Genomic DNA, 23,447 nt, shown 5'->3' with positions numbered 1-23,447 from the left:
ACAGATCTTGTGGTTTATTAGTGAAAACATTAATATAAGGATAAGCTATACCACAATCTCACTTCTCCAGATAATAAAGTTCAAGAAACACTTCATTAAAAAGATTAAGACAAAACATAAAGCAAAATTAGAATGCCACAGTCCTCTTTTGTAGAATTCAGTGCTGAACATATTAAGAAGCAATAACAGTACCAAAGGTGTTTTTAATAGCTAATGGTTTGTCACAACCATCAAGTTTCTTCAAGTATTTGTGCTTCCAGTTCTTTTTGCAGTTCAGTGAAATGTGAATACATAGAAGGGGACAATGCAAACACATATAGTTGCTGAAAAAAATGTAAAGATACTTGCAGCAACAGATGCCAACAATTATCAAGTTCAACCCATGGTTCTAGCAATAAATATAGACAGATGGCTGTACTTCTTTCACAAGCTCTGCCTGCACACCATGTAGTGTTCTGATCATGACATGAGTATCTTTGCGCTACAATATTCAGGTTTTTTATTCTACATATTTTCAGATAGTAGCTATTCATTAATGTGGTTAGGAAACAAGTTAAACCCTATAATATAAGGGGCATTAGGTAAGATATCTTACAATAACTATATATGGTAGATTTATCAGGTGAAGGCTTTTAAATCAAAACATTATGGACTTCAGCAATATTGAACAGCTAGATAACCATTTATGGAATCTAGCATGAGTAAATGATAATCTGGATCAGGGGAGATATTGTAGGCTGGAAATGACCAGTAGTGGGTTCCTATCTTGGTCATTACCGGTTCGGTGGGTGATTGCGAATGCGCTCCTAACACGCATGCATGCATGCCCCTAACATGCATGCGTGCCCCTAACGCACCAATCAGCTGAGAGGATGAAGAAACGAAAAGCTAGGAGTAACCCTCCCACCTGCCCGTACGCTTGCTGCTTCTTTTATATTCTCAGCTGATCATTGGAGAAACCTGTTCGACCAAACCGGTAGTTATTTTTACTGCCAGTTCGGCTGAACCAGTCTGAACCGGTAGCATACAACTACTGTAGATGACCAAACTAAGCATGAAGGAAGGGTCAAATGCATCATCAGTCCCTTCACACCCACAAGAGATCTAAGTCCAGCCCTTGAATTCCATTGACTCGTATCTACTGCCAATTTGTTTGGACCATGAGTAGTTCAGATTCATGTAGACGGCTTAAGCTTGCAGCAAACTTATATATTCATTTCAACTGCCTAGACTCTGATTTTCCATGCTTGACATATACATTTCATTAAACTAATGTATATAGCCACCTGTCTACCAAAAGGAACAAAATAAAAGCATAATACATTAAAACACCTCTTTTAAAACAATAAATTGCACTGAGACCCCCATTAAAACTTACATCTGTCCACCAGCCATTCTATCAACACCTTGGACTCAGTGCCTGGGAAAAAAAGCCAAGTCTCCACCACCTTCCTGAAGGCCAACAGGGTTAGAGCTGTTGGTATCTCTGGGGAGAGGCTGTTCTGCAGGGCAGGCCTCCACACAGAGAAAAGGCACATTTCAGAGGCCCAGCAGGAGACCCAGCTTCATCTAGGGCAGGGGTCTCCAACATTGGCAACTTTAAGACTTGTGGACTTCAATTTGTAGAGTTACTCAGCCAGCTTTGCTGGCTGAGGAACTCTGGGAGTTGAAGTCCACAAGTCTTAAAGTTGCCAGCATTGGAGACTCTTGATCTAGGGGATGCAAAGCAAGTTAATGCAGGATATATGATAACCTGAACAACTCATGCAGTTCATATACAAAAAGTGATCTAAATAGAAATGGGGTTTCTGAGCTACAATGTCTTATCCAAGTCATGTTGGGAATTGACTGAAAGTGTACCCTATGGAGACACCACTGTGAATCTGAAAAGAACATGTGCTGAGAACATCAAGTCCTGGAACAAGGCAAACAAATGAAATGCAAACTTCAGCATCTTACAATAAATAAAATTGAAGTGAAGTGAGGACAGAAGTAAGCTATGCATTTTAATTATTACCAGAACTGAGCTGGATATTTATATTACATGCATTACTCGATCCACAAAACAACGCAGTATGTGGGATCATAAAATGTCCAGATTAGATATCCTGACTTGTATAGAATACTATTGTTATCCTTAGAATAACACCGCACTTGGGTTATACTCGCAGCATGTCAAAATTGTCAGTGAATGCAAGGAATACTGCACATAAGTATGATAACCTACTGTATCTTACAAAAAATATGTGAAAACCTCGACTGAGCCATGATTAGTATTGGGCCATCTGCTGACAACTGTGGCATATGGAGGTCTGTGACTTGAAGTTAAGAAATGTAAATGATAAAAAGCACAAATTAAGAAACAAGAAGAACAAAAAAAAGTAGATATTTTTATGCATCTGTGAAACTTCAGAGAAATGGGGGATAAATTTAAATTAAGGTCTGATTTTGTGCAGAGGCATGGATGAATACATGCTGGAAAGTGAAGGTATATGTTTAATTGTGAATGAAGGGGAAAATAGGTGTATCAAAAAGTATGTTACATGGGATGCATGTGAAAATTGGGATTCATAGGTTGATCATAGCTATGTGTTTATTCTGCAATGAATAAAGATAACGAAAAAAGTAAGAAGGATTTTTTACCATTTACATTTCTTAACTTCAAGTCACAGACCTCCATATGCCATGGTTGTCAGCAGATGGGCCCAATACTAATCATGGCTCAGTCGAGGTTTTCACATATTTTTTGTAAGATACAGTAGGTTATCATACTTATGTGCAGTATTCCTTGCATTCACTGACAATTTTGACATGCTGCAAGTATAACCCAAGTGCGGTGTTATTCTAAGGAAAACAACAGAATTCTACACAAGTCAGGATATCTAATCTGGGGGAACTAATTCTGAGTGAATGCAATTCAAAAAAAATTATTTTGTTTGGTGACATGAACAGAGGGAAGGAAACAAGAAGTAATTGCACAAAAAGTGACTGGGACTTTTGGAGTCAAGAAAATGATTGCAAATTTGTTTAGCAAAAGTACATTGTTTGTTTCCAAGATGTGATTTAAGCATTTGTAGCTCTGTTCCTTCATACGGATGGCAAAGGAATGAATATAAATCTAAAAAGTTGTTTGATGCGATTACTTAAAAATAGGTCTGGAAAAATGGAAAGAAGTGAAAATAAGCAGAATGAATGACTGTAAGAACAGAAAGTGTATCTTATGGAAATAAAAAAATGCTTCTGAAACTGAATGAAGGCTACACAAGGGGCTTCCAACAGAATGAACAGAGTTAAAAATAAAAGTGATGAAATTATTTGTGATGAAAGTGAAGCAAGGAAATGCTGAAAGTAGCATTTTAAAGAGCTGCATGGGATTGACAGTGATAGGCTATCAGTCCCATGAGTATAGAATTTAAATGAATGCTATCAACATGATGTCAAAGGACAAAAAAAAAAAGATGAAAGTCATAAATATCCTGAGAATGTTGAAAAATGATAGAATGGAAGTGTAGACCGTGTAACTGGACAAATGTTAATATAGAGATATGGTTTTCTTTAGTGGCTCTGTAACTTATTTATCAAGCTTGGCATTCTTCAAAGAGAAAGATAAACGCATTAGCAAAAATGAATGCAAAACATATGGGTGGATTAGTTTATTTAGCTTGCCTGGGAAAGCTTTCTGATTAGACGGGTACAAGAGCAGACAGCGATAACATTTGGTAAATGCAGATAGAATTGAGAAATACGGATTTAAGTGAGAAGTATATGTTGGGGTGAAAAGGGGGAAAGGTGAAACCATTCCTCTTCAGACTCAAAGCTTGGGCTTTTCAGAAAAATAAGAAGCAATTCCAGGTGAAAGGAATGCCTCTATGTATAGACATAGGAAAATGTCTAGTTAGCATTGCACTGTGTTTTATTTTCTGGGCTTGCTTAGACTTTTTATTGTTTCTGAAGTTTATCCTATCTATGCAAGCTCAATTACTGTAGGCTTGATGCCTTTTGAGATCTGGTTAAAAAAACAAACCCAGCGCATTACACTGTGTCATATTCCTTAGCTATGAATATAACTTTCTCCCTTGCACCTTTTAATGGAGGATCCTTTAAGTTGCTGCTGAGCCTTTCATCCACCACTGATTGTGTTTACATGTGGCTACCTGAAGTTAAATATAATTTTTTACATTTTCTTTATTTTTCATTCTCAGTCTGGCTGATTTTCAATCCTCTCTTGTGATATTGATAAACTCCTCAAAGGGAAATAGTTGGTACTACAAAGGTCAAAAATAGAGCTATGGGATTTATTTTATTTTTATGATTTCCCCCGCTTACCTTTAGCCAAAAAAAAAAGCAGCGAAGTTCCTATCTGTCTCACGTGCTGGGATTCAGAGGTAAGGGCCAGGCAAGAACATCTTCTTAGGTAGAACATCAGCAATAGCAGTGGTAACTACGAAACAACTACACCATGGCAAGATACAGGCCAGCGTATTTCAATCATGGTGGATTTGTTTGTGTTTCCTTTCCTCTTTCCTATCTCAACAATTTTTCTGCTTATAATTTAGCATTTCTTTTCTGTACTCTAAAGGGATTGTGGTTATGAGTACGTGTATATGTATCTTGATGGTGTCTTTAAATCTAGAATTCTTGATTTTAAGATTAGTGTGAGTGAGTTTTCTGTTTGTGATTGTTACCTCAAAACTCTTTTGACTAGAGCTATGGGCTTCTTCTGTTCTAAGAAGGTTACTTCAGTAACTTTCAGCTTCCAGTGAAGCATGATGGTTAATCTCAGTTTAGGCACAGCAGTAAATCCTGTCTCTCCAGATACTTTCCCCCTTATTCAGGAATTGACTTACTGGGAGGATAACTTTGTGGAAGAGAAGCCAATGATCAGGCAGGAGAAATCTGAGACCAAAGTAGAAGCGGAAAGGATTTCAGACTTGACCTTTTCTAGCTACCTTGAAAAAAAAAAAGGAAAGGAGGGAGGGGACACACATTCAGAGTTGCAAAATTTTGTTAACTGTAACCCTATAATAAAAATAGTTTTAGGTCATTACTTTGGTGTTCAAGCTGCTCTGCTGTTCAAAGGGCTGAAACTACTTGACACAGACTTACAGCCACAACACAACGGCTTTAGTTTAGTTACTGCAGATAAGAATGGGACACAAACACCCAGAAGATCTGCCTATTGCAATGCATAGGAGTAAAAGCCTATATATATAGGTCTTCATTCCAATGTTTACATTTTAAGGCTGTTTCTTCTACCTTCCCAGTGACTACATATTTAATCATTCCACTGCTGGCTTTGAGAGAGGTATCTGATCTAGATTAACATAGAAGTTCTCTCTAGCCGGATGGGAACCATTGGTTTCTGCCTTGTCATGTTCACTCCTTCCACCACTTTCCTTTTGTTGGTTTTCAACGGCTGTTGCAAAAAAAAAAAGAGGATTCCCAGGAATGTTACCTATTTCGCACAGTGGAGCACCTAGAGCAGGACTGTTAAACTCGTGGCTGCAGGCCAGATGTGTCATGCGCTGGCCATGCCCGTGCCCGATTTAATGAAGGGGGGGAAAAGTGGTGATATATCACATCATGATGCCCTGACGATGCGAGTTTGACACCTCTGACCTAGAGAGACAGGTCCTAAAAACAAACAAACTTATATATGTATGCCGGCTTCCAAATGGGGGACGTTTGGAGACAAGCCAAGGGTGTCAAACCGGATTTCTTTGAGGTCCGTATCAGCACTGTAGTTCTCCTCCATGGGCCGGGGAGATGGGATGGACGCCTCCTGCAATCCTTTGCGGGCCAAAACGGGGTATGGGGGCTGCACACAGATCCCGCGTGCCCCTTTGTTTTGCCTGGATGGCCCTCTGCAGCACTCTGCTGGCCAAAATGGGCCACGAGGGGGGGGGGGGCTCACAACCCCTGCACCCCGTTTTGGCCTACAAAATGCTTCAGGAGGCCATCCAGGCCAAAATGGGGCACGTGGGAGCTGTATACAGTCCCTGCACCCCATTTTGGCTGCCAGAGGCATCATGGGCTGGTCGTTTACTATTTCCAGGCCGGCCACTCTCCGGGTTTAAGCACCCCATGGGTCAGATTTGGCCTGCGGACCTGGAGTTTGACACCTCTGAGATAAGCTGACCGTGGCCAAAACAAAATGGGCTCTCCTTGAACCAAATGCAAGAAGACAGTTAACTTTCAGAATAGAAGGGCCACAAGTATAGAATAAATCTGAGACAGATGCATCAAGAAAAACAATGGGATTGAAAAATGTGTGCTTCTGGATAATTAATCTTTGTAAGAGGCCAAGGAAGGATGAGCTGAATATCTCATAGAAATTGATTAAAAATGTTTAGAAAGCCAAGTAGTCAAAGGCCATCCCCACACTATTGTCTTAAAGCACCAACAGCTGCTTAATGTTTTGGCCAAACAATATTGTCTTTCTAAATTAGGATTGTCCAATTACCAGTTGCATTTTAGATCCGTCGTGGCTAATTGCCAAATTGTAATGTTTCCATTGCTGATGAATATTGCATACTGGTGTATAGTGATGGAGCCTAAAGTGTTATTACAGCACTGCCCCATTTTGTTAGTATGACCTCTTGGTAGGCAAAATACTCTTCTAAAAATCAGAATGCCAATACAAGGGACAAGGAAACTGTTGTGCCATTTTGTACTTGCACTCACCTGCCTTTGTCCCATCTCCCTTTTAATCACAGAGCAGACATCTTTATTCTACCCACCATGCCAAGTTTTATTTTGATGAGTCAGTCTGCTGTGTAAATAGGCATTCGTGTGATTGGCAGATCCACGCTTACTTCGTGCTGCTCCCACAGTTCAGCTTTATTGACTCTCTACAACAAGGGGTGGTGTTGCCCTTACAGATTTCATGTAGATAATTTCAGGGCATTGATTGGTAGATTCCCTTGCTTCTTTGCCCACAAATTAAGCAGCATCTACCAAGAGGAGGAGGGATATACCAGTTATTTTCCAAAATATGCATTAGAATTGGTTACAGGATTCCATAATCTATCAGTGCTTGCCGGCACTATGCTTCATTGACTGGCCAGCTGCATTTCACACCTATAGGTCTGTAAGATTATGAATTTCCTGGAAAACTGACAGTCCTCTGGCCAAAAAAAGTCTAAATTCCCAGCCAACAGGTCTACTCTGGTTGCAGGTTGTCCAATCTCTCTTGCAGCCCAAGCCAAAATGGTCAGCAAGAAGTGCGACCTGATACTAGTCATTCAGCCACCATCATTGTGCTGATCCTCCGTTGGGGCCCCAAGCTGACTGGCACATCCACATCTTTAGGCCTTTATGAAAAGATAGGAGGGTTGGAAGTCAAGCCTTCATTTATGTCACGAGAAAACAGAAAACACCATTTTAAAAGGGAAACAATTATATATCAGAAAAATTTTCAGCTTGGTTCTGCAGTGGGCTGAAAATGAGATGTCATAAAGCCATATTCCTTAAAAGTGTTCAGTGTCTTCGTGCCACGGTTAGGTTTATTTTTTTTAAAAAAAAAAAATCCAATTGATCTATGGGTCTTGAGATTCCAGATGGTCTCCCCTTTCTAGATCAGCCAAAACTAAGTCCTGGAACCCAGCTGATAAACAACCACAAGACACATTGGGCATAGATATTTCCTGAGAACCCACTATCTTAAATAGTGGTACTCTACAGAGTTGTTTAAATTAAAATATAATCACATCTCTTTAAATCAGTATCACAAGGCAAGCAATATTTTGGCAAATGCAAATTTGTAGACAGTGTTAGAAGGAAGGATACAGAATTCAGCAGTTGCATAACTGAAAGACAGTTGTGTATCTCTGTGGAAAAGTTTATATTCTGCAACAGTAAATAAACCTTGGCGGAGCCATTTTTCCTAATGTTTCCAATGTTTCTTATGGGTGCATTTTGATATTTTGTTGTTTGCAGTGCCCTCTTATGGATTTAATTGAAATAGCTACGTTGGAAAAATAAAGATCTTGTGAGATGATAAAGGACTCTGTGGATAAACCTTTATCCACATAGCCTGCGTACTGTAATGTGAAGATGGCCCACGTACCATGGGATCTATCCTCACAATGGAGGCTCCGTCTCATAGGCAACGCATTGCTGAGGCAGGCTGAAGATGGTCCATGATGCTCCAGCATGAAAGTACAGGTAGTCCTCGTCTTATGACCACAACTGAGACCAAAATTTATGTTGCTGAGCAAGACAGTTGTTAAGTGTGTTTTGACCCAATTTACTATCTTCCTTGCCACCGTTGTTAAGTGAGTCGTTGCATTTGGTAAGCTAGTAACCTGGGGACGCTTGTTAAATTAATCTGGCTTCCCCATTGACTTTGCTTGTCACAAGGTTGCAAAAGGGGATCATATGACCCCGGGACCAGAAGTGGGTATTCAGCAGGTTCTGACCAGTTCTGGAGAACCAGTAGTGGAAATTTTGAGTAGTTCGGAGAACCTGCAAATCCCACCTCTGACTGGAGATTCTACAGTATCCTTCCCCTCCCACGCCCACCAAGCCATGACCCACAGAACCGGTAGTAAAAAAAATTGAATCCCACCACTGCCCGGGACACAGCAACCATCATAGGTATGAGCCAGTTGCCAAGCATCAGAAATTTTATCCTGTGACTTAGGGGATGTTGCAATGGTTGTAAGTGTGAAAAACCGATTATAAGTCACTTATAAGTCGGGAGGCGCGCACGCATTCACAATGCATCTCTTCCAGGTGATGGCTCACATGCCAGCAGAAATGGCTCTGCGTGCCATAGGTTCACCATGATGGACCTAGAGAGCGCCAGGTCCCAGAGCTGGCTGCTTCACCCTTGGTTTCGTGCACATTGTTGAAAGTGGAATTGAAAGGGCTCGGCTGGCATAGGCTGTCTGGCTGGGAATTCCCTTCAAAGGGACTCCTGTTTCATGGGAAGCCAAGGCCAGGGGTGCGATTCTACCAGTTCGCACCTATTCGCTAGAACCGGTTGTTAACATTCTAAGCAGTTTGGAGAACCGGTTGTTAGAAGAAATTACTGGCCTAATCCTGTAAGGAAGGCAGGAAGGAAACATTCTGGTGTTGCTTACAGAAACTGCCTCTCCATTAACCGTTATTACATTCTTGGCAGGACTAGACTTCCTGTCTCAGGAATGCCTCTGGAGGTTTTTTCCCCTCCTTTGCTGGTACTTTGCTTGTGTGACCATTCAAAGTTACAATGGCACTGAAAAAAGTGACTTATGACCATTTTTCACACTTACAACTGTTGCAGCATCCCCACAGTCATGAAAGGCCAGGCAATGAGATGCGTGCCTTGATGTGAGTGATATTGAGTTGGCCATGCCCAGCTAGTCACATGACCACCAAACCACACCCACCAACTAAGCCACGCCCACAGAACCGGTTGTTAAAAAATTTGAGTCCCATCCCTGGCCAAGGCCCCTCAGCTCCTCTTCACCCAAAGTGTCCTTTTCAAACTCTCGTTTCAGCTTGGGTTTGGCTGGTGTCCTTGTTCGAGGAATAGGTGGTTCGAGGAATAGGTGTGGACGCAAGGCACTTGGAAGCTCTGTGACTGAGTTGGCCGCATCGATAGCATTTTATGGCTGGGGCGGTGGCTGGCTTCGGCTCAGCTGGCAGCTTCACAGTTGGATGTCTGCCCAGCCGGCGTTTGGGTGCTTTCTCTTCAGTAGCCTTGCAGTGGGGGTTGATATCTAAGTCCATTGCCATCGCCACACGGTACCAATCCTGGATTCAGTTGGGCACACCTCTGATTGAGCACGACTTTCTCAGCTCCAGATCCAATGCTTCCTTAAAGTAATGGATAAAAAGCCTTTTGGGTCAACCTCGCAGTCTTCCGGCTACTCTTCTAAACTCCCACACCAGCTCTTTAGATGGGCGACTGCATTGTTTCAATTCTTTAATTTCCGCTTCTTCTTCTTCCTGGTTCACCAGGTCTTCTAAACTTGCCATCAAAGATCTCACAAAAACTTGTCCACATCTCCCAACTTAGAGGCTCCTTTGTTGTGGAGTTGGGCGATCCACTCGGCCACTTCTCTTTCTTTTATGTTATCCGAAATGGCCATAATCAGGTCCTGGTCTGATTGGCATTGTGTCCCATAATGATCAACGTAAGCCCAAATCTGGTTGAAGAAGTAGGCCAGTTTGCCTGGGGTGCCATCAAAAATAACTGGGAATTGTAGTGGGGCAACGGCTGGAGGGTGTGCAGCTGCAGCTGGGGGAATTGGCAGCAGCGCTGGAGCCAGCATCCACTGGTATTGGATCCACCCATGTCCTGGGTAAAAAGCCCATCCAGGAGGAACCTGGTCTGCGGGCGGCATCTCCGGAAGTGCTGGTGGAGCTTGTTGGATCAGCCTGGGAGCACCTCTCTGTCTGCCTCCAGTCCCTGGGCTTGGTCGGTCTGCTGGCCGGGGGGCCATCCTGCATGGCAGGTGATAAGGCTGTGGCTGCAACAAAGGGACTTCGTTGCTGGACCCCTGGCCTTGGCCTGGGCAACCCCATATGAGCCGACAGAGATGCCCCACTCTGGCTTACTGTTGCTCCATACTCTGGATAGTGGAAAACTGGCCATGGCAACACCCATCCAGGCTGACCTGCGTGTGGGGAGGTTTGGATCACAGACAGACCACACTGACCAGTTCAAACTTTTCAGGTAATCCGGTTAGCGACTGACTCCATGACACTGGTTGAAGCTTCCATTTGTGAACTCTGCCAGCTTCCAGGGAGTCATGTGGGAAAACCCGAATCTGAAATCCCAAGTTTCCCCCTGCTAAATTAAACTCATATCCAATCTCTTTACTGGTTACCTTCAAGTTACACTCTCCAATCCATCTCCACTCTGAACTCCTGCCAAGTCTGGTCATTTCCCTCCAAACTCCAGTGACTTGACCTTGAACTCTGGCAAAATAATAATGTTGTGAATATTCTCCCTTCTCCCTTTACTTTCATTCCCACGGTTACCCACCTTCCCTGTGGCAGCCCCAAATCTGATTCAAGATGGATCCGGGGCTGACAGGTTTAGCCCATTACCCAATGTAACCTGGGTCAGATAAGGATTTAACACATAGCCACATTTTTTCCTCTCTCCCATCCATTTTGATGACCAGAAGTGAACATACGTTGTGTTTTGATATGAGGGATTTTCTCTAGCTTTTCAGCAATCCGTATCTAGCAGCTCCATCCTGGTGACACAAATCCAGGGTTTGTCAAAGTCGAAAATTACAAAAGCTGGAGCTGAAAGCTGTAGATTACTCCAGGTATGTGCTGTACATACATTTTGCCCACCACACATTTCTTCTTGGGGTTAAGCTGTTATGTAGGAAAGGAATAACAAATACTCCAAAAAAATGAAAGACTTGAGAAAACTATAAGGAAACATTCCTAGCATCACTCCTCCCCCTGCCTTCCTGCCCTTGCAGACCAACCCTGCTCTCACCACATCTGTGCAGCACTTCATACATTGCCATACAGGCAATCCTTGAGTTACAACCATTTGTTTAATAACCATTGGAAGTTACAACAGCACTGGAAAAAGGCACTTGCTCACACTTAGAACTGTTGTAGCATCCCTGTGGTCATGTGATCAAAATTTGGGCACTTGGCAACATATATTTATGATGGATGCAGCATCCTGGGGTCATGTGATCACCATTAGGAACCTTCCCAGTGTGTTTTCATTTGCACTGTAATCACAAATCAGAAGTTACTGTGGAATGAATTCTGGAGAGGTTATATGTGATATTATGAAGTTCTTTTTGTGCATCTGTCTTGGATGCATGGAATGGAAACTATTCAGATTTTAAAAATTACCATCCAAAATTATAACTGTTATTTATAAAAGTAAAGGTTCCCCTCGCACATACGTGCTAGTTATTTCTGGCTCTAGGGGGCGGTGCTCATCTCCGTTTCAAAGCCAAAGAGCCAGAGCTGTCCAAAGACATCTCTGTGGTCATGTGGCCAGCATGACTAAATGCCAAAGGCTCACGTAATGCTGTTACCTTCCCACCAAAGTGGACCCTATTTCTCTACTTGCATTTTTACATGCTTTTGAACTGCTAGGTTGGCAGAAGCTAGGACAAGTAACGGGAGCTCATTCCATTATGTGATGCTAGGGATTCGAGCCTAAATGTAAATCAAGGACTTACCAGTATGCTATTGGCCTAATATCCCTATGCCATGAATGTATAGGAAGCTGTTCTGTTGTGAATCAACTTGTGAGTTCATCAAACTCAGTCTTATCTATTCTAAATGTCTCCAGCCCTTAAAACTGAGGTATTTCCCAGATCTTTAAATTAAGATAATTATCTGAGGTCTTTGGGATTGAATACCAAAGGGCACAGCGCTTGCCTTGACTGTAATCTTATATATCCAGGGCTTGGCATTAAGATTATGGCATCTCTTCTTTTCCTTCTTTAAGGTTTTCTTTTAAGCAAAATATGTGCATTAAGCATATTGGAAGTTGGGCATACATATTTTAATACTTATTTCTTTTTCCCCATAACCGGAATGGAAATTTTTGCCATTTTGAAAAATGGGCTATTTGAGTGGTATCCCCAGCTTGGTCTTGTGGAAGATAAAGATATTGTCCGGCCTCCAGAGATGGAGGAAGATTCAGCTCTATTGAAAGGGAGCTAACGTCTTCACCCATTACCAATTATCTAGAGACCAACTCCAAGTTTGCAGTTGGAAATATTCAAGTGGAAATATTCAAATGAACGAACAGCTGCCTGTCAAGGACACTTCAATTTGGATGTGGTCTATGAACAGGAGGCTGGTCTCAAAGGCTCCTTCTGGCTTCATAATTCTGCAGTTGTCTTTTATCCTTTACCTTAGTCATCCACAGATCTGCTCTTGGCTGCCTTTTTCTATCTGTTTCTAGTATATCCCAAGTATTACAACCAGAGGTAGTATTCAGCAGGTTCGGACCAGTTCTGGAGAACCAGTAGCGGAAATGTTGAGTAGTTCGGACAACTGGCAAACACCACCTCTGACTGGCGATTTTACAGTATCCTTCCCCTGCCACGCCCACCAAGCCACGCCCACAGAACCGGTATTAAAAAAAGTTTGAATCCCACCACTGATTACAACATCTAGAACAACACCTTCCCCAACTATGTCTGAGCAGTTTCCAGTTAAATGTAGCTTAATATGCTATTTTATTTATTTATTTTCTTACTCCCTTTTCTCTTTTGTGCCTATTCTTTCCTGTGATCATAGATTATTTTACTACTTAATCTTGCAAGCTATTTTAGTTTTGTTTCTTTAAGGATAGTTTAAAATGCTAGCCATCTAAATAGAAGAAACTGGTCATTGGCTACACTTCCTAAATCTTGGGTTATGTGTTAAATCTCAAGGATGTTCCTCACATGAGAATTTTTTCGGAATAGAGGCAGTGGGTTTATCTGTAACATTCTTTTCTCTAGAAGTCTACTAGGAAGTAATAGTATTGCACAATAAGATTTATGCGTTACCCCAGATGGCCACAGGATGTCGCAAAGCACCAGTTTAGAATTCCTGTTTGCTTGAGGAAAGTACAGGGGTCAAATCAATGTTTCCGAAAAGGAAGATACTGTATTTATACAGTATTTTCAAACTTCAAACTTTCCCCTTCATATTTCAAACAAATGTATTTTTAGTGCAACTGAATCTATTTAACTAGCAAAACTCTCTCCCTCTCCCTCCCTCCCTCCAAGTCATTTATGAAATGCCATTACTTTTGTTTTAAAATGTATTTAATCCCCTCCTCTTCTATCCTGGCAAAGCCAAAGATCATCATCTGCATAAGAAATTCATAAAGGTGTATTTCCAGATACGTTCTTCATTCAGATTTTAACTGTGGCTACTAAGTTTTCAATCTGCCACAAAAGTCTAAAGGGTCCTTTCAATGACTGAAAAATAGGAAGAGCAGATATATTATATCATATCATCAATCATTTCCCTTTCATCTCTTTTTCAACTAGGAAAGCAAGGCATGTTGGAGATAAGAAAACAGGCTAGCGATGACTAATTAGAAAAGTGACCTTTGCTAGAGAGTTCGGGTATGGCATCAGCCAAGTATGCAGCCATTGTGAGCAAATACCCTGATAAGGATATTTAGGAAAGGGAGCAAGGGGAGTGGCGAGGGGAGTGTGTGTGCGCTCGCCCCGAGGCCGCTTCTACCGGCCGATCAAAGTGGCTGGTGACTGCACTTGGGGAGCTTCCATCGCCCGAAAGAGACTGCCTAAAGGCAAGGGGACATGGGCAGCCACGCCACACCCTGAAGCAGCTGGGGACTCTGCCTTCAGGGAGCTTTCGTCGGCCGATAGAAGCGGCCTCGCAGCGAGGTATGTGCGTATGGGCCGCTCTAGGTGGGGGAGGAAATTAAGTCACCCCCCAAAAGACAGCCTAGCCATTTTTTCAGGGGTCAAAAAAAAATAAGGCCCGGCCTTATTTTGTGAGAAACACGGTATTATCACAGTTGAGAAAATCCAGAAATATTTCACAAGAAGAGTTCTCCTCTCCTCTACTCGTTGCAGAATACCTTATGCCACCAGACTTGAAATTCTAGACCTAGAAAACCTAGAACTATGCCGCCTTCGGTCCGATCTAAGTATAGTATATTAAATCATACATTGCAATGTTCTACCTGTCAATGAATACTTCAGCTTCAACTATAACAATACAAGAGCACACAATAGATGCAAACTCAAGGTCAACTGCACCAAACTTGATTGCAGGAAATACTACTTCAGCAACAGAGTGGTTGTTAGGAATACACCCTAGCAAGATCTGCAGGGCAGTCAGGCAGGCAGGCAAAATATGTGAGATATCGTGTTGTGTAGCTTACACTCAGTAAAAGCAGATACAGTGCCAATTAAAGTAGTTTTATTCCAGCAAGAGTTAAAGCATAGTCAAAACAGTCCATATATCATACACTTAGTTCAGTCCGTCCAGGGATTATTCATTTGCAAATTCCAATGTCAAAAATGAGAGGTCGGTACACTTACAAAATAACAGTCCAGTGATTTATCTCCTCGCAGTAGAGAGAGATATGCAACAAACTCAGAAACTCCTCTCTTCCGTCTGCAACTCCAGTAATTGCCAGCAAAGCGTCAGGGTCTCGTCAGCTTCTCGTCAGCATCTCTTGCTCCTCTTATGGTGTTTTCACACCACACCCAAAATTACATGCTTTGCATTTAAAGTAACACACACTTTAAACTAAGAATCATAGCTTATATATATATTATCTTACCCAAACTAGTTAGGTGACCAATGTTATACCTAACATTGGTCGATGTCTAGAATACTCTACCTGACTCTGTGGTTTCTTCCCCAAACCTCAAAAACTTTAACCTTAGACTTTCTACTATTGACCTCATCCCTTTCCTAAGAGGTCTGTAGGGGCCGTGCATAAGCACACCAACGTGCCTACCGTCCCTGTCCTATTGTTTCTTTTATTTTTCTTATATGGATCCATTTCATGTATTCATATCTATGTTTATACTTATACCTGTTATAATTGCTTGACAAATAAATAAAATCAATAAATAAATACACTGAGTGAATGACTGGCCCAAGGTCACCCAGTCTGCTTTGTACCTAACATGGAACTGGAACGCATAGTCTCCCAGTTTCTAGCCTGATGCCTTAACCATTACACCAAACGGACTCTTGCAGTTTTATTAAAACACTAATAAAGTCACCCTCCTTGGATTCGGATGTCAGTAAATAACATTGCATGAAAAGATACAACCAAGAATGGGAAAATAACAGCCCCTTTGGAACAGACCTTACAGAATTCAGATTTGGGGGTTAACTATGGTGGTGTGGAGGCTCATAATGAAGGCATACAGAATTATGAATGGGGGGGGGGGTTGCGCTATGGAATGGCTGAAATGTTTCCTGACTCTGCCTCAAGTGGCCTGGTGAGAGATTCAGATCCGTTTTAAAGACGCAGGTCTCGTGCAGGACAAAATTAGAGCCCTATTCTTGAGTCCAGGCTATGTGTGATGCTCATCGGCTTGAATGCTTTTCCAATGTGTTGACAGATAGAAAAAGTGGGGGGAAAGAGGTAAATGGCTGTGAACCGTGATGGGTGTATAACGTTCTCATTTCCAGAAGCAAAGTTTCTGGAGTGCAACAACAGGAATATGCTGCTGTTGGTTTCCTGCCTTGCAGGCAGGTTGGCCACAATGATAAACAGAAAGTTGCCCCGGCAGGCCTCTTGGCAGGCCCAGGGAGGCATTCTTTATGGGTAATTTGGCTGGGGAGGCTTCCATGGTAAGTGCTGTTTAGAAGGGCCCAGCCCTGGCAGTGGAGGAGAGCTGCCAACATGTGTAGAAAGTTAGCACCTACCCCTCTCCTAGAAGAATGAAATATTTTGGGAAATATTAAAAAGGCAGAATATTATATTTCCCTAAAGGAAAAACATGCTCTTGGAAAGCAGTCCCTGCCTTCCGTTAATAGCCCTAGCACACGGGGCCAGTTTATCTACAAGACAAAAGACCTTCAGCTCCAGGGTGATGGGATTAAGACATGACCCTCCAGGACATTATAGGATTATGTACCAGCAGGGTTCACTTCATTGCAAAATCTAAGGACATTGCATCACCCAGCAAGGTTCAGCCAAACTTATCTCAGACAGACTCCTGGGATTTGCACATAGCCCCATGTCAGCAGCCAATAGAATACATATTCTTGCACAGGAACAGGAAACTCAAGTTCAAAGCCCAAGAGAGGATATAAATCAGGAGTTGGCTACTGTCGGTTCACAGCTGTTTGGATGAACCGGATGTTAATTTTACATCTAGTTCATTGAACCTGTAGTTGCAATGACTGGCTGGCCCCACCCACCCCTCCCCTCCCAGGAGACTCCACGTGGCCCATTTTAGATCCCAGGTAAGTGCAGGACCCACATAAAGGCTCGAGGAGGGTGAAAAACAGGCCTCTCAAATGCTTTGGAAGGCCGGAAAAGGGCCCATTTCCAGCCTCCAGAGAGCCTCCAGAATTCAGGGAGTGGGGAAAGAGGCCTAGAGGCTCAAGAAACCCTCCAAAGCCCAGGGAGGGGGAAAATGGACCTTCTGGAGGCTCCAGAAGGAGGCTCTGTTTCCAGCCTCCAGAGAGCCTCTGGAGCCCAAGGACCCTGTTTTTGCCCTCCTGGAGGTTTGAGAAAAGCCTCCAGAGCTCAGGGAGGGTATAAAATGAGCCTGCTGGAAGTTCTGGAAGGCTAGAAATGGGCCTGTTTTCGGCCTCTAGAGCAGGGGTCCCCAACCACCGGGCCCTGGACCAGTACCGGTCCGTGGATCATTTTGTACCGGGCCGCAAAGAATGAAAGTAGGGCCTACTTTGCTTGGGCGTGGCCATCTTGTTTCGACGGCGCTTGAGAAAGTGCTTCCAGGTGAGCTTGTCAGTCGTTGGTTGGAAAGCGGCGTTTGGGTACTGAAGGAATCCTCGCGCCTTAGTTTCGTCAAAGAGTGGGGGGCGGCTTCAAACAAAGAGCCATCCCGATGGCAGTGGAGTCTCGCGTTACTCAGGAGGAGATTAAGAAAGAGCCCGAAAAGCCCATCGACTGTGAGAAGGTACAAAGGAGGAGTTGAAGGTGGCGGGGAGAAGCGGGGGACGGCTGACTGGCCGGTCGCTTGGCTCGCCTTGCCTTGGTCGTGCGTGCTGATGCCGGTACCAATCCGTGGATCATTTTGTACCAGGCCGCAAAGAATGAATAATCATGAAACTGGTCCCTGGTACAAAAAAGTTGGGGACCACTGCTCTAGAGGGCCGCTGGAGCCTGGGGAGGCCGTTTTCGCCCTCCCAAAGGCTCAAGGAAAGCCTCTGGAGCCCGGGGAGGGAGAAAATACCCCCCCTGTTGTGGTGAAGGAGGCCGACTAGGCCATGCCCACCATGGGCATGCCCACCCAGTAACTGGGTAGAGAACCAGTTGCCTATTTTTTTGAAGCCCACTCCTGATATAAATACCTCTCTCTCTCAACTCCATGTGGTCAGCTGCTCAGCACCTGAAACCCATGTGGTCCTGTTTATCAATAAACCATCTTTCCAATTAGTCTCTCATGTTCCCAGTGTCTTTTTCCCCATTTGGAACCGAACCAGATGGATATTTTCTTCCAACACCCCAACTCTTCACTCTTTTGGTTTTTTTTTTAGAATAAAGTTCTTTCTTATGCAGCTGCTCGGGTGTTTTGCAGTCTGGGAAAGTAACAGTCAAGCATCTACACCAGGGGTGTCAAACTCACGTCGTCATGGCAGCATCATGTGATGTATCAGGACTTTTTTTCTCCTTTGCTAAACTGGGAATGGCCGAGGCCAGTGCGTGATGCAAGTTTGACAGCCCTGATCTACACCATGACCTGGGACAAGCGAGGCCTGTCTTAGGAGGGCAGAAGGAAAAATGAGGGCTGCCAGATCATGTAGCCAATGTGGTATATAATTTTTGTTGATGACCTGGTTGATAATTAGCAACAAAATAGACTTTGAACTGTGGCATTTTGGATAGCAAACCTTTCTAGACTATACCCCAAATCTATTTTTAGTATTTATACTGAACAATAAGGATAGAACAGTACTATACTGTTCTGTCCTTACAGACCGGGTGGCAAGGGAATAAACCATACCACTATTTTTTCTTCACATAAAGACAGAGAAGAAATACACTTTTGCATTAAACATATTTGTGCTTTTTTGCCATTAGGAGAAACTATTCTACTTACTCTGCCTCTTGCTCTGAGTTGAAAAACAGTTTATATTCTCCTGACACAAGCAATTACAAGCCTAGCAGCCATTTTTGCACAATGTTTAAACCTGCTTAATTTTAAACTTGCTCTCTCTCTCTCTCTCTCTCCCTCCCTGCACCCTCATGCATGAGAGAGAGGGAGGGAGGGAGAGAAAGAGAGAGATGTAAAGCCAGTCCATTTGCTTGCTTTATAGTGTGGTGTATTGTGAATATTAAAAAAAAAATGGGTTAACTCAATAACCAGGTTATGCAAATGCAGTCTATAAATAAACTTGAAGAAGAAGTTACTTCTGTATTGTTGTTTTTTTTTAAATTAGGAAGGCTGATGGGAAGGCTGTGTTTGGATTTAAATTCTGCAAGGGGTATTTTATTGTATTGCAAGAATAGTCAGTTTTGTATTAAGTTTTATGAACTGTCTTATTGCATAAAACCAATTCTATTACCAATTTTTCCTAAAAGCCAAGGACAAGATTAATGAAATGGAAGGGCAATATTATGTGGAACATTACTTATATGCAGTGACTTTTCTTCAAAGCCTTTGTATATTGCAAAAACCGAATGAGGAAAAAATAGAAATCACAAACAATGACAATGAGGAGGTGCTGTATTGTTTGTCAGTGCTGATGCACAGGCATTGCCCAATATATACTTAAGATACACCTGCATGTTTTGTCTTGACAAAATCTGCAATAAGGTAGCAATAGAAGCATTTGAGAAGAATCACAATTTTTTCCAAATGGAAAAGCTTCTCAGGAATTTCACTTAAAAACAACTGCTTTTTAGGACACTGTAGCCCAGAATGGCCTTAATGGGATGGAGAAAATAGGGGTTGACCCTAGAGAAGTAGAGCAGAGAAGAGAGTATTAAAACCTTCCTTTAATAACCTCCTTTAGCAAGATTCTTAACCCTGCCCTCAATTTTATTGTGTTTAGGGGAGAGAGAGAGAGAGAGAGAGAGAGAGAGAGAGAGAGAGAGAGAGGAAGCCTTGTGAAATCCTGTCTTGGTCATAGTTCCATCTTCAGCAGGTGAGATAAGGAGATTAATGGATGGCTGGAGCCAACACTGACCTCATCTCTCTTCTGCCTGAGGATACAGATGGTGTGGAAGAGTCTTGTAGATATCATTCTGAAGCACAGATACTTGTACTCACAAGTTCATGTTGTTGACGCTTTTGTGGAGAGAGACATTTTAGGTATACGTCACACTCACTGTAATAAGTATAAACCTTTTTACTGTGAAGAAGAACGTTTGTAAGTTACTGTGAAGCCCATATACATCTCTATATTGAACCCTGGCTACTTCCCAAAAAAGCTAGAGACCATTTAGCAAAACTTTCAGAGGAGAGAGAGACTTTGTATCTGGGGAAAGTAATGGATGGGATGAGGGCCAAAGAGTTAAAGCTCTCTCTTGATCAATTGGGAGGATAAATGCAGGACGTTCATCCACTCAAAGTAGTTGGTGTTCATCCTGCTCTAAATGAGGCGATACTCCCTAAATAAGGGCTGGGGGAAAAACTTCCTCCGGTAGTCTTTATCTGTCTTCCAGTCTGTGCTTGAACCTGTTCCTGAATTTGTAATAGCAGCCCCCTTTGCAAGCAATTCAGATGAATTGCCAATAAGCGTGGCTCAGTCTTAGTCACTTGTGTGCCTTTTCAACAAATAAATGGCCAAAATCTGACAGAACCACCTTTGCAAATACGGGAGATGATGTGTTTCGGCTGTCCATACATTCTTCAGTCAGGAAGAATGGCCCAAGGATGGGTTGGGTTCCTGGACAGAAAAAGGCACATGGAGTGGAGGAAGATAGATTTATATCCTCTATTGGGATTTGAATTTGAGCTTGTATTCTGATCGGCTGTCAGATTCCCATGGGACCATGGAGGAGCAACTCTGTAGACCGTCCTGAGTCCCAGGCTTGGTTGAGCCTTGCTGGATGATGATGTAATGAAAGAGCTTTGGGATTCCTATTATGGCTCTGCCTGAAGGAGGTAGATCTTTGATATGTAGAATAGATTGGCTCAGGCCTTAATGACCCACTGACAAAGGTGGGGGAGGGGCTGAGTTCCTGCCTCTCTGAGTTTCTACTTCTCTTTTAGGGGAAATATTCTGCCTTTTTAGTATATCCTAAAATATTTCATTTTCCTAGGAGAGGGGTGGGTGCTAACATCCAACACAGAGAGGAGATGGATCTGGTGTCTAGACTAGACATGATTATCTGCCCTGCTCTAAAAGAAATGGAAGTGTGTGTCCTCTCACATCTAACTAATTTCCAGATTGGCGATGGATTTTAGTATTAACTGAAATAGTCTTCTTTTCTTTTATTGCAGACCTCCCTGCTAGTTTCTGTTGAAGTTTATTGTAGCTTATTTAGTAATGAAAGCTGACAGAACATCGGTTTTCAAATCTGCTCTCGCTCTCTCTCTCTCTCTCTTTCTTTCTTTCTCACACACACACATACATCTTTTTAGCTGAGCGGTGTGCATCTGTATTATAGAACAAAAGCAATGTCTTCCTGTTCCATTAAAGTACACTTGAGACTGATGGACTGGAAATTCGAAGCTAAATCTGGAGCCTGGAAGTCTGCAAAACATAATACAGTTTTTCAACTGTATATGAACAGATATGACACTTAATTGAATGCACGCTTGTGAACATTTTTATACATTTTACTTTTGTTGTGTAAGATCCAGCATGAAAATTTGCTGTACTCCCCAACTGCTTCAGGTGAACAAAATGTGATGGGCTTTGATTTGGTTGGTTTACAGTAGTTGATGAAAAAGAAATCATTTTGCTCTTACCTGTGTAATGTAACTGCAACTTTGATGGTGCCATGTGTCAAAAAAAATGTATCTAGAAAGAAAGACATCACCACCTTGTCTCCTTCTGAGCAGGTCTTATTTACTATGTAGTTTCTGGTACAAGATCTTGGCTAGGACCAGGGGTGGGATTCTACCAGTTTGCATCTATTCAGTAGAACTGGTTGTTAACATTCTAAGCAGTTCGGAGAACCGGTGGTTAGAAGAAATTACTGGCCTAATCCTGTAAAGAAGGCAGGAAGGAAACATTCTGGTGTTGCTTACAGAAACTGCCTCTCCGTTAACCCTTATTACGTTCTTGGCAGGACTAGACTTCCTGTCTCAGGAACTTATCTGGAGTTTTTTTTCCCCTCCTTTGCTGGTACTTTGCTTGTGTGGAATGACCATTCAAAGTTACAATGGCCCTGAAAAAAGTGACTTATGACCATTTTTCACACTTACGACTGTTGCAGCATCCCCACAGTCGTGAGAGGCCAGGTGAGGAGATTCATGCCTCGATGTGAGTGATATTGAGTTGGCCACACCCAGCCAATAACATGACCACCAAGCCATGTCCACCCAGTCACCTGACCACCAAGCCATGCCCGCCACCTAAGCCACACCCACAGAACCTGTTGTTAAAAAATTTGAATCCCACCCCTGGCTAGGACTAAAGGAGAAGGGTTGAAACTTTACAATATAATCCCACCCTCTATAACCTCAACAGAGGCCTCATCTATTGATAGGCATCTGATTTCTCAGCAAGAAATTGGGGCTTGTTACATTTCATAATCCAGCCTTTGGAAAGAGAAAAGTGTTTGCATCTGTGTGTATATGTGAGGAGGGGGGAAATTGTATGTATGCAGCTCTGGGAAAGACACCAACTCAGATTTGAATTCCTGAATATGCTCACAGAATGTAGTATTTTTTTTCGTGTTCTAACGGCTTTCTCTCTCCCTTCTACTTCAAGCTCTTGGATCTAATACAGGTAGTCCTCGACTTACAACAGTTCATTTAGTGACCATTCAAAGTTACAATAGCAGTGAAAAAAGGAACTTATGACCATTTTCCACACTTACGCCCACAGCAGCATCCCCAAATCAAACTTCAGGCGCTTGACAACTGATTCATATTTAAATAAGTTGCAGTGTCCTGGGACCATGGGATCCACTTCTGTGACCTTCTGACAAGCAAAGTCAATGGAGAGGTCAGATTCACTTAACGACCATGTTAATAACTTAACAACTGCAGTGATTCACCTAACAACGGTCTCGCTTAGCAGCAGACATTTTTGATTCAATTGTGGTCACAAGTCAAGGACTTTCTGTAGCAGCTTTCTCTGTGCAATGTTGACCAGGAAAATTACACAGGAGAACCATGTCAACATGCTGCTGTGTGTGCTACTTGCATCACCACCCTCTGGCAGCTGTAATTAAATTATAAACAAGCCAATGTTCTTACCACAGGTCTCCCACTTCCCATATAAGGTAAGCCTCAGCCCACAATCATCTTTTGATGTGCATTAAGTGGAGATTGTGATTTAGCAAGGCCCGCAGTTTGCTCCACAGCTCGAGCTAACTTAAATATCATATGTTGCTGAAAGATGAAATCAAAGGTACATTATTTCCAATTTGGCCTTGATTCACTTCTTAAGTATTAGCCATTGACTGAAATGGGCGGCCATCGAAATTGAAGAAATAAATGATAAAATCAGCACTCTTGTAAGTAGAGGTTTATTTCTCCAATTTAAGTGCTAGTAACTCAGAAGAACTGACTCTTCCTCACCCTGGTAAGAAGCCCATCATGTCCTGTGACCAGAATCGGTGAGTCTGATTGTGATGTGGGTGATGATGGGGTGAAGCCTTCTCTTCTTTTCTCCTTCAGGTCCATTGGTCTCTCCCGCTTTTGTTTCTCTCT

The 23,447-nt window shown here is 42.6% G+C and overlaps 1 long non-coding RNA gene across 4 annotated transcripts in view; it reads right to left on the bottom strand.

Moving 5' to 3' along the window:
• Positions 1–21,072: 21,072 nt before the first annotated feature.
• The window catches only part of LOC148126885 (uncharacterized), a 28,597-nt gene continuing 26,222 nt past the window's right edge, over positions 21,073–23,447 (bottom strand). For 3 of the 4 annotated variants that reach the window (XR_015741679.1, XR_015741682.1, XR_015741681.1), the window contains one exon: positions 21,073–21,315. This is a non-coding gene — a long non-coding RNA (uncharacterized LOC148126885). Of the gene's footprint in view, positions 21,316–22,609; positions 22,714–23,447 lie in introns of all 4 variants that reach the window. The other variant, XR_015741680.1, reaches the window with a different exon arrangement.

The sequence above is a fragment of the Pseudonaja textilis genome, chromosome 2 (assembly GCF_049901715.1).
Source record: "Pseudonaja textilis isolate UNSWEBS1 chromosome 2, rPseTex1.2, whole genome shotgun sequence".
Taxonomy (NCBI): domain Eukaryota; kingdom Metazoa; phylum Chordata; class Lepidosauria; order Squamata; family Elapidae; genus Pseudonaja; species Pseudonaja textilis.
Note: the sequence above shows the minus strand (reverse complement) of the source record. Positions and strands in the feature narration are given on the sequence as shown.